A 14030-nucleotide genomic window follows, 5' to 3' on the forward strand; every position below is an offset into this window, starting at 1 on the left:
TTCATCTCGTTTCTAGCAACAGTTTATGTTTTTATTAGTCTCTCTCCCAACTCAGATCAACTGCTCAGTCACCCCTCAATCTGAAGAATATATTTTATTGTCTTATACTTTCTAAAAATTCATTCTTTCATCCCACCCCATCTAATAGCTGCTTTCCTTTCCCTGCAGTTGGTTATAATTAATAAACTATAAATTAGACACATTTCAGCTGTTTCCCTTTAGCAACATCTTAGCAAAGACTCGCTGTAACAGCTTGGAGAAAGGATTTCTTCAGAAACAGTTCCAAGTAAAAATTTACTAGTTACCAAGTAGTAGAATCCAAATTTGTAAACTTGTCATTTTGGATAAAAACTGAGGCTGCTAGGGGGTATGTCCAGGAACTCCTTTCAATTTAAAGAGCCGGTACCTAATATCAGAATCTAGGTCTTTTGATTCTTGGTTAATTTTTGCATTATACTACATGTTTCTCCTCTTAAAATTTCAGTATAATTTAACAAAATGAAGAATCATTTTTAGTAGGATTACACAGAAGTTTGGAAAAAGTTATGTTGATTCCATCAGCAAGGCTCAGATGAGACACATAAAGATGGGTAGACATAGGAGTCATAAAAGTTGGTAAGACGTGGGGAAAAGATGGGTAATTTGAGTTAATTCATTAAATCATGAAGCTGCATCTTTGATGTACTCCCCCAAGAGAACACTTGTAAATGAGTCGCCTAACATCTCCAATCATCAGATCACAAATCTCTATGTCAATAGCGGAAACTATTCTCCCACACCTACCTGCAAATACTAATTGCCCAATAATGACCTTTACATAATGAGTCTATGAGACAGTGAAACAAAAAATGGCAGTGCAGAATGTGCTTAAGTAGACACACAGCCCTCACAATAATAGTTTTACTCTCCCTATGGCAAACTTGTTCACACACTGCCAATCCCCAGAGGCTTACTGAGTTGAGCTCTATACGATGGGAATTATAAGAGATATAAGATTAGCATTATGAGAGATGAGGCTAAAATTCTTATTAGGGCTGCAAACCTTAACCATATGTAGAATAATTTAACAACTGCATAAGTACTCTCTAAATTCTAAAGTGTGGATTCAGATATCAAGTACCTGAATCATCTAATGATGGAAATGAAATTATTCTATGTTAAAAAGATTTCTGTGTCTTGTTATTACTATATTTAGTTATATTAGTCAAGGTTCTCAAAAAAGATATAATATATAAATATATTATATTATAGATATATATAATGATATATATGGGGCGTGGGGGGTATTTATTTTAGGGAATTGGATCATGCATTTGTGGGAGTTAGCAAGCCTGAAATCCATAGACCAGAGCAGCAGGAAGTTCAGGTAAGAGTTGATGTTGTAGTCCTGAGTTCAAATTCAGCTCACAAGTCTTTGCTTGGTCTTTGACATTTTTGAAAACTACCTTCACAGCAACATCTAGACTGGTGTTTAACTAAACAACTGTGCACCAAAGCCTATCCAAATTGACACATAAATTTAACCATTATAGTTACAGACAATCTTTATAATAATCAAGGAAATAAGTATTTGTAGGAAAATCACACTCACCATAGTACTTAACACAACATATGGCATTTTTAAAAACACGATCCTAAAATTCTTTGATATTCCTCCCACTGAAAGCTTGCAGGGAAATCTGTCTCTCTGTGTGGCTCGAGTTTCTCACCACATGATGGCTTCATTCAAAGAGGGAGTGTCCCAAGAGGGAACTTCTGAGAAGCATTTCAAGCTGCATTCCAGGAGGAAGCTATGTGGTATTTTGTGATAGGCTCAGAGGTCACATGGTGTCACTTTTCCATATTCTACTACTTAATGCAGTCACAAGCATTCCCCAACTCAAAAAAAGGGGACATAGACTCCATCCTTTTCTGAGAAGATTGTCAAGGAATTTGGAGCTCATGTTTAAAAACTGCCACAATTAATTAACATTAATTGCGCTGTTACTGTGTCCAGGCTCTGTGATGGGCTTTTATGTTTCATTTAATCCTTCATCCTTCTTGAAATGTAGTATTATCTATAAGTAAACTGAAGCTGAGAAATATTAAAACTCCTCTCAATTTGCACAGCTAACATTTGGCAGAGCCAAGATCCCAAGTTGGCATTCTGACTCTAAATCGCCACACATTTTGTATAACGCAATCATGCTTCCCATTTAGAAATAGAAATAAAGAAAAAGGAAAACACATCTAACCATAATTTTTTTCATTGCCACCAGAAGTGGACATTTTTGTTTAAACCTACTCAGCTTTCATTCATTCTTTTGAATACAGTGACCTGAGGCACATTAGAAAAAATTTCCCATCTAAGCAGATGCAGCCCCAATGCCCCACATGTCTCAGCAAGCGGAGCCCAGCTAGACTTCAGTGCCCAGTCACCACCTCAGCTGGGCACCATCCTGAAATGAAAAACTATTCATGGAAAACCATACATGTTGACCTTGCCCCAAACCAACCTCCATTTCTCAGAGAGATGAATGGTGCCTTTGCTCCAGCTGGAACATGACCCACGTCTGCCTAAAGAGACTCAATTCCGGGGTTCTTGTTGAAACTGTTAGGAAAGAAAATTGTGTTCTTTGCAGATATACCTACCAGTAAGGATAACAAAAGACAAGAGTGGCTGGGAAATGAAAAACCTGAAATAAAACCACCACAGCAGAAAGCAGAATAAAAAGCTAGAGACTGGAACCCCAGATCCAGCCTTGCCTGAAGCTAGACTTATCCCTGGACTCTTCAGATACTTGGGCCAAAAACTGCCCCCCTTTCTTTTTAACTTTAAAAAACAATTTGTGTTGAATTTATGACACAATCAAAAGTGTTCCAACTAATACATCTCCTTGGTCATGACTTCATTTTCCTTATCTATAAAAAAAAAATCTAGTGCTCGCTTCGGCAGCACATATACTAAAAATTGGAACGATACAGAGAAGATTAGCATGGCCCCTGTGCAAGGATGACATGCAAATTCGTGAAGCGTTCCATATAAAAAAAATAAATAAAATAAAATAAAATAAAATAAAATAAAATAAAATAAAATAAAATAAATAAATAAAAATCTAAATAACTGAAAATCCTCTCTAGCTCGCTCTCTCTCTCTCTCTCTCTCTCCACACACACACACACACACACACACACACACACACACAAACACACCCTCTGGACCTTAGTTTCCTCATCTTAACACCTAGAATGCAGGACATAAGGGTCTTCCAAAGCCAATAGCTATGATTCTGTGATTTTGTATAGATCGGGGCAGAAAATGTCCTAGTAAATTATTTCTATCCAGAGAATTCTATCAGAGAATGCAGTAAGTTAGGAAGAGCTCTGTAGCACTGCCACCTGGTGACTATTTGCTTCAGCTATGCTGTGGCTTTTCCAATCAGCAAGTAGAAACAAGTGCAATTTCATGATCTTCTGAAATAATATTTTTGGTCTGAAACATATAAAATTAAAACCATTACATTTCAACCAACATTGATTGAGCATCAACTGGGCACAAGTCACTATAAAGAGCATATGAAAATGTCTGACAGTCTCTGTCATCTCAGAATTTTAATTTCATGAGGATATCATATGGTTCATACCAAAAGAAGATAACAAAAGAAAGTAATAGAGGAAAATGATCAAAAGGCCACAAATGATGAAGGATTCTGAAGATATTAGAGGAAGTGTTATGAATTTTAATCATGAATTTTAAACATGAATTTTAAAAGCCTACAATGGGATAGTGTCACTCTAAATAGAAAGAAGCATGGGCACAAGGCAATACACTGATTTATCACAGAAGATATTTAAATAATAACTAGAAGACCACTTGGAAAGGAGCACATACATGTTCAAGGGATGACTAGGAGACAGTAAGGGTTTAAAAAAGTAGTTGTAAGTCATATTTTAGAGAAGCTGGAAAGTCAGTCTAAGGAAGCAGAGTGCAGAATGAATTGGTGGTGAAACATGAGAAATGGGAATAGGGAATACGGATGAGGACATGAAGTTAATATGATGTCATGAGGGCCTAACCTAGGGCAGGAGGCCTGGATTAAAAAAAAAAAAAAAAAAAAAAAGCAAGAGCCATTTCTGAGTTAGACTCCACATGGCTTGACAATTGATTAAATTTGTGTTAGGAGAAAGGAACGCCCTAGGATGGCGGAATGTAATCTCAAGTGTCTGAGCACAAACGACTATAAAAACAGACATACTATTTTTTAATATATTTTTAAAGTTTATTTTTATTTATTTTGAGAGAGGGACAGAGAGCGAGCAGGAAAGGGGCCGAGAGAGGGAGACACAGAATCCCAAGCAGGCACTGCAGGCAGCTCAGAGCCTGATGCAAGGCTCAAACTCACAAACTGTGAGATCACGACCTGAGCCGAAGTCAGAAGTTAGATGCTTAATGGGCTGAGCCACCCAGGTGCCTCAAAACAGACGTACTATTAAAAGAAACAGAGGACTTAGGAAGAGGAGCTTTTTTGTGTGGAGAAAAAAAAAACATATCCTCATCTTGTACTTAGACATTCTAAGTTTAGAGCTTAGAAGGATTTCTGTTAAAAGATATCCAAGGTAGAGCTAAGAATAAATTATCCAGTCTCAAGAAGGGTCTGGATATAAAAATGCAAGGTTTGGAACCATCTTTGACACAATTGTTAAACTTATGAAAATACATAAAATGCCAATGAGTAGAACATATACAGAAAAGATTAAACCCAACACACTGATGAACAGCAACTTTTAGAGGATGGAAAAAGGAAAAGAAATCAGTAGAGGCAACAAAAGGAAAGAATGAGAGCTAAAGGGAGTTTTGGGGTGGGGGCCATGTCAAGAAGCCAAGACAGAAAAGCATTTCAAGAAAATTAACAAGGGAAAATGCATCAGAGAATCCAAAGGAGCAGAAGGATAAAAAGCAACAGACTCTTTGTTGAACCACTTGGCGATTGTTTAGAGAACTATTAAGAGAATCTTAAGAGAATTGTTTCAGTGAAATGCTGAGGACAAAAGCAAGGTAAGTAATGAAGGAATTCAGAGATCATAGGGTACTTTCGAGAAATCTGTTATAAGAGGGAAGGAGAGATAGAATGATAGCGTAAGTAGAAAAAGGCCAAGGGAAGTTGTTATAGATGAAAGGAGGAAACTTGGTGAAAGGGTAACATTTAAAATGACGAAAAGGAGATGTCAATTGAAAAGGCAGGATTCCAAAGACAAAGGCCACTGTAGCAGGACACAGCTGTAGGGATCATATCTGAAAAGAAGGAAAAATAATTTTTCCTCACGTGGGAATAAATGACCAGCAGGTGGGAAAAACAAAGCGTAATTGTATGGCACAGAGGAGATTAAAGTCCCATTAGCTGTCACTTAGATTGTTATTCTTGATAAATAAGACAGGAATACATAGGACGAGCAACTCATCTCAGTTTAGCCAACACTTTTCCCATTTTAGCCCTGATAGTCTCATATCCCTGGAAATCCCTCAATCCAGGGAAAACAGGGAAGGTTGGTAACTGTAATCATGCATCAATTTTGGATGTCATGTGGGTGTGAGTTAGTATCCCAGTGAGATTAAGGAAGAAATTTTAGAATAATTTTATGAGGAAATTTGATAGTTCATCAAAGATGGATGAATAGACAGCTGAGTAAGAGTGATGGGCTATTTTAAATCTTATTAGACGGCAGGAATTTGTAACGTCACTCAGTTGGGTGTCATCTGCACAGGTTCAAACTCTGTGAGATAGGGAAACTGAAGGACTCCATAAAATCTGCTTTTGGTTCCTTTTCCTGTTTCCATTCTTGCTAGGACCTGCACCCCCACTTTACACATGCCTCAAAATGCAAATAGTGTATTCCTCCACGTAAGGGACAAGCAGTCAATGATTTCTTTAGATAGATAACATCTAAGGAAGGACCAGGTGAGAATGACTGGAGAAAGCCATCATATTCATCATATTCCAGACCATCAGTGCTCGACGTCTCTGTGCCCAGACCCTTGGCTCCAAGGTAACTTCTGGGCCCTCGTTTTTGTTCTACTCAGTTCCTGGATGCCAAAAATACATGTACACCAGACCACAATCCTCAGTGGTCCCCAGACATCTGTCTGTACCTGAAATCTCTCTATACCTTCAATAAACTGCTTTCACATCTTGCTGGCTTGAGTTTGATTTCTACCCTGCACACAGCCAGAAACTCTGTTGGCTGGTCCTGCAGGACCTCCCCTGGGTCCTGGGACCCAGCCTGCATGCTGAGTCAGCAGCACAGGACCAGGAATTGAGAAAGCAAGAAAGGAAAATGCAGTTAGGGAGTTTGTTTCAGCTAGTAGGAAATGCATGTAGATTGTTAAAACTGTTTTCAAACTGGGGGAAGTGACAGTTTCTTTTGTATATAAGCTGGAAGAGTTGACAAATTTTCCTCAGATTAACTTCTGGCTCTGAAGATTTCTCATGTGATCCTGTCCACTACCTTCCTGCTGGTGTTGGGCACCAAAGGACACATTCACATCACAATATGACTCCTAGCCTTACAACTTCATATCTTGACACTTAGCTGGTACAATAGATTGTAGCATTCCTGGAAGTCATTCAGAAATAGTTAGCAAAAACTTAACTATACAGAAGTGACTGTGAACCACATAATATTCCACTAAAGTCAAATAAAAGAATCCCCAGCTCATCTTCCCTGATACCTGATCCCAAAATTCCCTGCAACCATTCCAACACCACTCAACATGAGAAGTGTGACAAACTGAGTCAGAATGAAAAGAAACCACCGTTCTAACCAACTTCAGTTAAAATACCTTACTTTTACAAATTTTACAGAAATGTATAACCTTCTGAATACATTGATAAGGTCTCTTCTGGTCCTCAGAAGGAGTTCATGCAACTAAGAGATGCTGAAGCTTCATTAACTTATCCACAAATCTGCACCAATACAACAGGTTTGTAGCCAATACTTGGAGTTATGCTGCCCTGCATACACGTACAGAACTTAAAGTCAGGCCATATTAAAAGTCTTCTGGTTACCGGGTGCCTGGGTGGCTCAGTTGATTGAGCATCTGACTTTAGCTCAGGTCATCATCTTGCGATCTGTGAGCTCAAGCCCCACGTTAGGCTCTGTTCTGACAGCTCAGAGCCTGGAGCCTGCTTTGGATTCTGTGTCTCCCTCTCTCTCTGCCTTTCCCCTGCTCATGTTCTGTCTCTCAAAAGTGAATAAATGTTAAAAAAAAAAAAGTCTTCTGGTTCCTAAAAGCACTATACTCTTTTATGTCTTTATCCATATTACTGTCTCTCACTGGAGAGTTTTGCAGTTAACGCGGTGGAAAGATTGGCAAGTACAAAGGCCCTGAGGTAGAAATGTGCTCGATGAATATGTGTATGGTAGATTTGGGGTTCAAGGAACAGTAAAGAAGCCAATGCTGTTGGACAAGAATGAGAAAGGAGTAGAATAGGACAATATGGAGCCAGAGAGATGACCAGGAAGGTCTTGCAGCCCATTAACATTGCAAAGACCTTGACTTACTCTGAGTTTGGAAGCCAGGCAGAGTTTTGACCAGAGGGTTGAAGTGAACTGACTCACAATTTAAAGTCTCACTCTTTTGGGAATAAAGTGTGGAGAATTAGCAAAAATTATAGCTTATTTATCTTTGAGTTAAGGGTGGTGAGGGAATATTATTTTAAAGCTGGCAGTAGATTTCCTCTTAAGGAGAAACTATTTGTTTAGAAAAATAAAACTCTCAGGAAAATGGCCAAAATGGACTAATACAGACATAGAACTGAATTGGTCTACATAATAGAAGTGGAGAAACATTGAGCTCTGGGGTCTGTGTAAAAAAGAGATTAATGGATAGTAAGCCTTTTGGAAAGGCTGGAGCAACCCAAGGTGAAAGAATGGGAGGTTCAGGAACAAAGTCAGTTTCCTGTACTAAGGGAAGAAAATTATGAAATATTCAGTTTTGGACCATCCAACATAATATTCCAAGATGTAGGGAATCCTTCAGAAAATAAAAGGGCTAACACATAAATGTCACTGTGAGTAGTATTTGCAGGAAATGAAGGAAAAAGATGGTGAGCATTTGGGGTTGACTTGAGTGAAGAGAAAAGATCAGGTATAGAGGACAAGATGTGAGTAGCCAACAACTCAAGAAGTATATGTAGAAGCAAGAAAGGACCATAGAAAAATGTTCATGGGAAAGATGTTGAGTATCTCGTCACAGTTGAAAGGATTCAAGACATTACTATTTAAATAGTAAAAGAAGAGTAACTCTGACACTGAACTGGATGGGAGGCAGGCAATAATCAAATGTAACCACTGGGGTTACATTCATATTCACAGAGTGCTGTGCATAATAATAAAGTATGGGAATGAATCAATCAATCAACGTCAAGAAATGAAATTCATTTACGAAATGAATTTTGAAATAGCTAACTATTATTTCTTGCTGGGTAGTACTATATATATATATATTTATATATATATATAATTATATATATATATAATAATATATATATATTATATTATATAATATATATATATATATATATATAAGCTTTTGGAGTTCCATTATGTTTTTGCTTTTCAAGCTAACATTAATTTTTAGCTTACTGTGTTCCAAATCCTATGCTAAATGTTTTATAAGAACCCCATGACCTTGGTATTATTACTACCCCACTTTAAATATCAGAACACCAAGTCTCAGGTAAAGTAATTTGCTCAAGGATGCAAGGATGTACAACCAATTGGGGAAGAGGGCTATGGCAAAGCCAGGATTTAAATTCAGGCTGAAGATTCCAGAGTGCAGACTCTTAATTATGTCCCTGTATTCTTCTGTTTCACACGTCATACATGCATCATCGTGTTTCAGCTCACAAACATACCATTAATTCAAAACATGGAAGAACTGAATCTATTTGAAGAAAAGTCTCTAAGAGACACTAAAATGTATAACTGGAGGACATTCAAATCCTGCTAAACATTAACCAATGTTTACATTAGAAGAAATCTGAATATCGTAATACGGAAGAAGAAAGGGACAAAGTAACCTCATTACACAGAACTAAAAACAAGAAAAAAAATCACATAAAATCATTACAGCTTTGAAGAAACACATTTTCTAAACATTTGTTTGAAGCACCACATCTTCAAGATAGCTGTTTTACCAGTTTGATCCAGGCACTGATGCTATAGTTAGGGCAGTCTGGCCACAAGAGAACAGGAGATTGTACAGTTCATGGTACAAATAAAAGGAATTGTAACCAACATGCCTTGACCAACTTTTTTTTTTTTTTAATTCTTACAGCTGCTTCCAAGATAAATTCAGAATGATGAGTCAGCCATCCTGAGCTTGTGGAAGACTCACAATCAAAGTATAACATGATTAGATAATAAGGGAAAGGACAGAAATCTCTTTCTGTCAGGAAGAGATTAAGAAAGAAGAGCCCTGAGATGCTGATAAGACTTAAACTTACATTGACTTTTTTTTTTTACTGTAACTAGAAAATGCCATAGCTTTTAAAGTCAGTGTGAAGACATAATGATGTTTTTGCCCTTGAAATATTTTTTATGAAAAAAATTAAAGTAGTTCAAGTTTTATGCTATAACTGACTCTAGAAAGAAGCAATAAAAGATCATTGGAAATTAATGAGTGCCCAGTATCCTAGGTACTTCTGTCACTGCTTGCCCCCAGGGTGGTCAGCTTTCTTCTAAAAGCAAAGCCATTCGAGTGTCCTTTTCTCTCAGTACAAGCTCATGCAACACAGCTGCATGCATTGAGCACATGAGCTTGTCAAACACTGAGGACACACTGGAAATTGTCTGTTCATCTAACAAATATTGTTTAGGCATCTACTATGAGGCAAGCATTGCCTTAGGATGTTGGATCCAAAATTAGAATGACACCGTTCCTGCCGGTGACTCACTCATAGTCCAGAGGAGAGTCAGACATGCAAGCGATTAGAACTGATACTGGGCTAGTGTGCACCAAATGACCTTTCCACCTGTTTATAACTGGGTTCCTCCAATTTTTATGTACCTATGCCAAAGTGGTTATTAAATATTTTTAACACCACCCCTGTAAGCAATTATGATGTAATGTGGTATGTCCTATATTAAAAGCACATATATGATGCCAAAGAAACAGAGAGAAAAGACAATCATCACATCTTACATTGAAATGGAAATGATAATAATCTCACATCCTCTGTGATATTCTCTCTAAACATACCAGCTTATAGTGATATTTATGAAAAAACATAGACTTTTAAGGTTGGAAGTGAACCTAGAAATTAGCTTGACCCACCTCCTCACTCTACAGTGAAATGAAATCCCAAAATACTTCACTGATTTCCCATAATCACCCACCTAGTTAAGATCACTGATAGGATAAGAATGCAAGTCTTCTCATATCCAGGCCCAAAACTCTCTGAATGATATCCCACAATTAGTAACATACACTGCTGTACGTAACTAAATATGGCAGGAAAGATGAGAACAAAGCATCTAGGCTTAGAAGTATGAGGACAAATCCCTGTTTTACCACTTACTTGTTCATAACCTTGGGGAGAAATGACCTGATTCCTTTAGATCTCAATTTCCTCATTCAGAAAATCAAAATATCTGCCTTTTTTGTGAGATTTAAAATGAACTATGCATATAAAATTCCTTGAGAGGCCTTGCCTTCAGACTCTCTCTACTTTAGTCAATTCCCAAAATGATCTTTCTAATACACATCCAATCAAGTTACTTCTCTGCCTAAAAGGGGAAAAAACTAAACATCTAAACATAGCATACAAAATTCTTCACAACTTTACCTAAACCTTCTTTGTAACTTCATCTCTAGTCATTCCTCACAATATTCTATGTCCCACTGACATTGAACTACTTACTCATATTCTCCTAATGTGCCATAATTTCCTATACCTCCACTTTGTTGGCACATTTCTACTCCCTGGTGTGTCCAATGTTTGACATTGGTGTGTTCAGCATTTGACATTTTAAGATCTAGAACACATTCATGTACTACTTTTCTAATTAAAAGACTAAATAAATATTCTACTCTAGAGAAAAATGTATGACCATATTTAAATGTCACCTTTTGTGTTATAATTTCCTAACTCCCCTTGTTCATGTAATGCTGTTTCCATGGTAACTTTATAGTTGTACCCCCTTCTATTATTAATATCATATTAAGTTTATGTGTTTGCCTCCACTCTGAGTCACTGAAACAGGAAACATGTCTTATACCTCCTGCATAAGCGAGCTCAAGGACTAAACTCATAAAGAATGTGCAAAATGTACCTATGCAAGAGACTACACAACATGGAATCAGGGTTGTATCAGTTATTCTTGGGCAATCTGGACCAGGGCACATGTTAGAGATTTCTCTTCCAGGTCAGGAAACAAATGTCAGGAAACCCAGTTTAGATTTCCATGCAGTACCCTAATTGTGATCCTCCTGCTCTGAAAACTGCCATGTGTCATGTCATCTAATACAGTGGAGAAAATCACCCCAGATTAGAATTGCCTCTAGAAGCTGTTTCTTAATAATTTAAAACTCTTAACACTAGATGTACCTTTTAAAAAGCAAGCTCTAGGGTGGTTGATTAATTTCAATCAGGCACCATGCATACTCTTTGAATACATGATACCTGCAGATAAGCAATATTATATTAGAGAAATTGATGGCTTGGTTTTTGTTCTTTTCAGGGTACATAAATAAGATGTGGATAGCACTGTCTACTGAAAAATTTTAAAGAGTATAATTATAAATGTCATGTAAATATTAAGATGAAGATGAAGATGAAGATGTCTCAAAGATATTGTTTGACTCATTATTTCTTGAGAAAATCAGTGAGATATTACAACTCCTGAATTATAGTCCAAAGATCAGTGAGAGGAGATAGATGGATAGATAGATATGACAGATATAGATAGATACATGATAGATAGATAGATAGATGATAGATAGAGAAATGTTGAAATAATAGATTTTCTTAGAACAGGAAAATTTGACCAATACCAATAGGACAATAATTAACTGCATTTCCATTGGACACAATTTGTCTTTCTATGGAAAAGAATCATTTACATAATCACCAATGTTCTACTACTTATGAAGTTGTAAAATAGCTTTTGATCACAATATATAACCTGGAAGTGTGTGTTAGACAATGCCAATTTTCCACTGAAGACATCCAAAAATCTTTTTGTCCATTTCTAAGTCTTATGCCATTTTTTCCTATACCATTTTAATGTATTGAGATATTAAAGCATGAATGCATTTTCTATAAAAATATTACTTCTATAAACTGAGAAGCTAGTATTTTTTCTAGATATTCTACTAAATATTCTGACTGTTCTTCAACATTGATTTACAACAACATGATCTACAAAGTAGAACAGTGTCTCCCAAATTAATTGGGGGTAATTTTTAATATTCATATTTCTAGGTCTTTACCTGGAAAGTCTCATTCAGTAGATATGGAAAGGGACCTAGAAATAAGTATTTTTTAATAAGCACCATACATGGTTTTTATGATCAGGCAAGTCGGGAAGTGTTTCATTACAGCAAGGGTGAAAATAACCCAGTAACTAAGTATAGTTTTGAGTACCCTTAAATTAATTAAACAATCATTAATTAAAGTTTCATTTAACTCAGGAGGTTTATCACATCTTTTTTTTAGAAATGTCTAAATTTATGACCACTTACTGGCTTACAAATATTTTAAGTATTTTACCAGAGTGTAAATATTAACTACATCTAAATTAATTGCATTAATTGCATCTTTTAACTTTCAAAGGTCCCCATGCTATCACTATATTCTCCCCATCTTACATTGAATAGTGTGATAGCATCCTTTGAACTATTTGAACCAAAAGTATAGAAAAATAATCAACAATCAATAAACTGAGGTCAGTCACCAGGAATATACAGACACTTGATCCACCAAATCCTAAAATATCAGTAGATGTGGGAAGAGACAAAGATGGGATCATGAGCCAGAGTGATAGCTGAACCTGAAGAGCAAATCCATGAGTGCACAAATGGCTGAGTAGAGAGGCTGAAGAAACAAATATGGTAGATCCAGATAAATTTCCAGCACAACAGTTTTCAAAGAAACTATTCCCATAACAAGGGCTAAATCTCAGCCAGAACACACCAGTACACTGAAATGTGCTTATACTACTTGTAAATGGTTACTACTATCCTAAGTTCCTCATTCTCTCCTCCTAGCCATCCCTGGATCCAGTAATTGAAGGATAATATCTGACACAGCAGGGGATCCCCCCAAACCTCACTCCAGCCCTACTGCCAGCAACCATTTTGATTGCTTTCACCCACATCCCATCGTGGTTAAATACTGTGATTATTACTCCTACTCACAGTATGCCTCCAATGATATTTCATGGTGCTCTTAACCAGACTCCTAAAAGAAAATCCATTTTCTCCTAGAAAAAAAAAGAGCATTTCTTATTATTCCAGCATTTGAATCTTTATGTCTTACTAAGTTGAAAATGGCAGCCATGTCTTTGTATTTACATTGTGACTTTAAAATAATACAGTGCATCTATTGGGGGCTACAGTTAATTCTTTTGCCAATTCTTTCATTTTCTTTTCTTTTAATTTTTTTTATTTTTGAAAGACAGAGAGAGACAGAGCACAAGTGAGGGAGGGGCAGAGAGAAGGGGAGATAACAGAGTCCAAAGCAGGCTCTGGGCTATCAGTACAGAGCCCGAGAGCAGGGCTCAAACCCACAAACCATGAGATCATGACCTGAGCCACAGATGGATGCTTAACCCACTCAGCCAGCCAGGCACCCCCCTTTTGCCAATTCTTAACTGAAAAATATTTTGCTACTTCTTTTCTATTAATTCCTGTGCAGCTTCCCTCTAAATACTTCTAAAAAGAACCAGAAAAAAATATATATATTGGACATCCATTTACCTGTAAGGGATTAAGGTAAAGGTTATTATACCTAACCATCTAAACAAAGCAGTACAATTTTAAAAAGAAA

General features: G+C 36.8%; 1 non-coding gene across 1 annotated transcript; it reads left to right on the forward strand.

The window, feature by feature from the left end:
* Positions 1-2919: 2919 nt before the first annotated feature.
* LOC122235194 lies at positions 2920-3027 on the forward strand. Its single transcript, XR_006213320.1, has one exon. It is a non-coding gene; the product is annotated as a U6 spliceosomal RNA (small nuclear RNA).
* The last annotated feature ends 11003 nt before the right edge of the window (positions 3028-14030 follow it).

This window comes from Panthera tigris, chromosome F2, assembly GCF_018350195.1.
Source record: "Panthera tigris isolate Pti1 chromosome F2, P.tigris_Pti1_mat1.1, whole genome shotgun sequence".
Taxonomy (NCBI): Eukaryota; Metazoa; Chordata; class Mammalia; order Carnivora; family Felidae; genus Panthera; species Panthera tigris.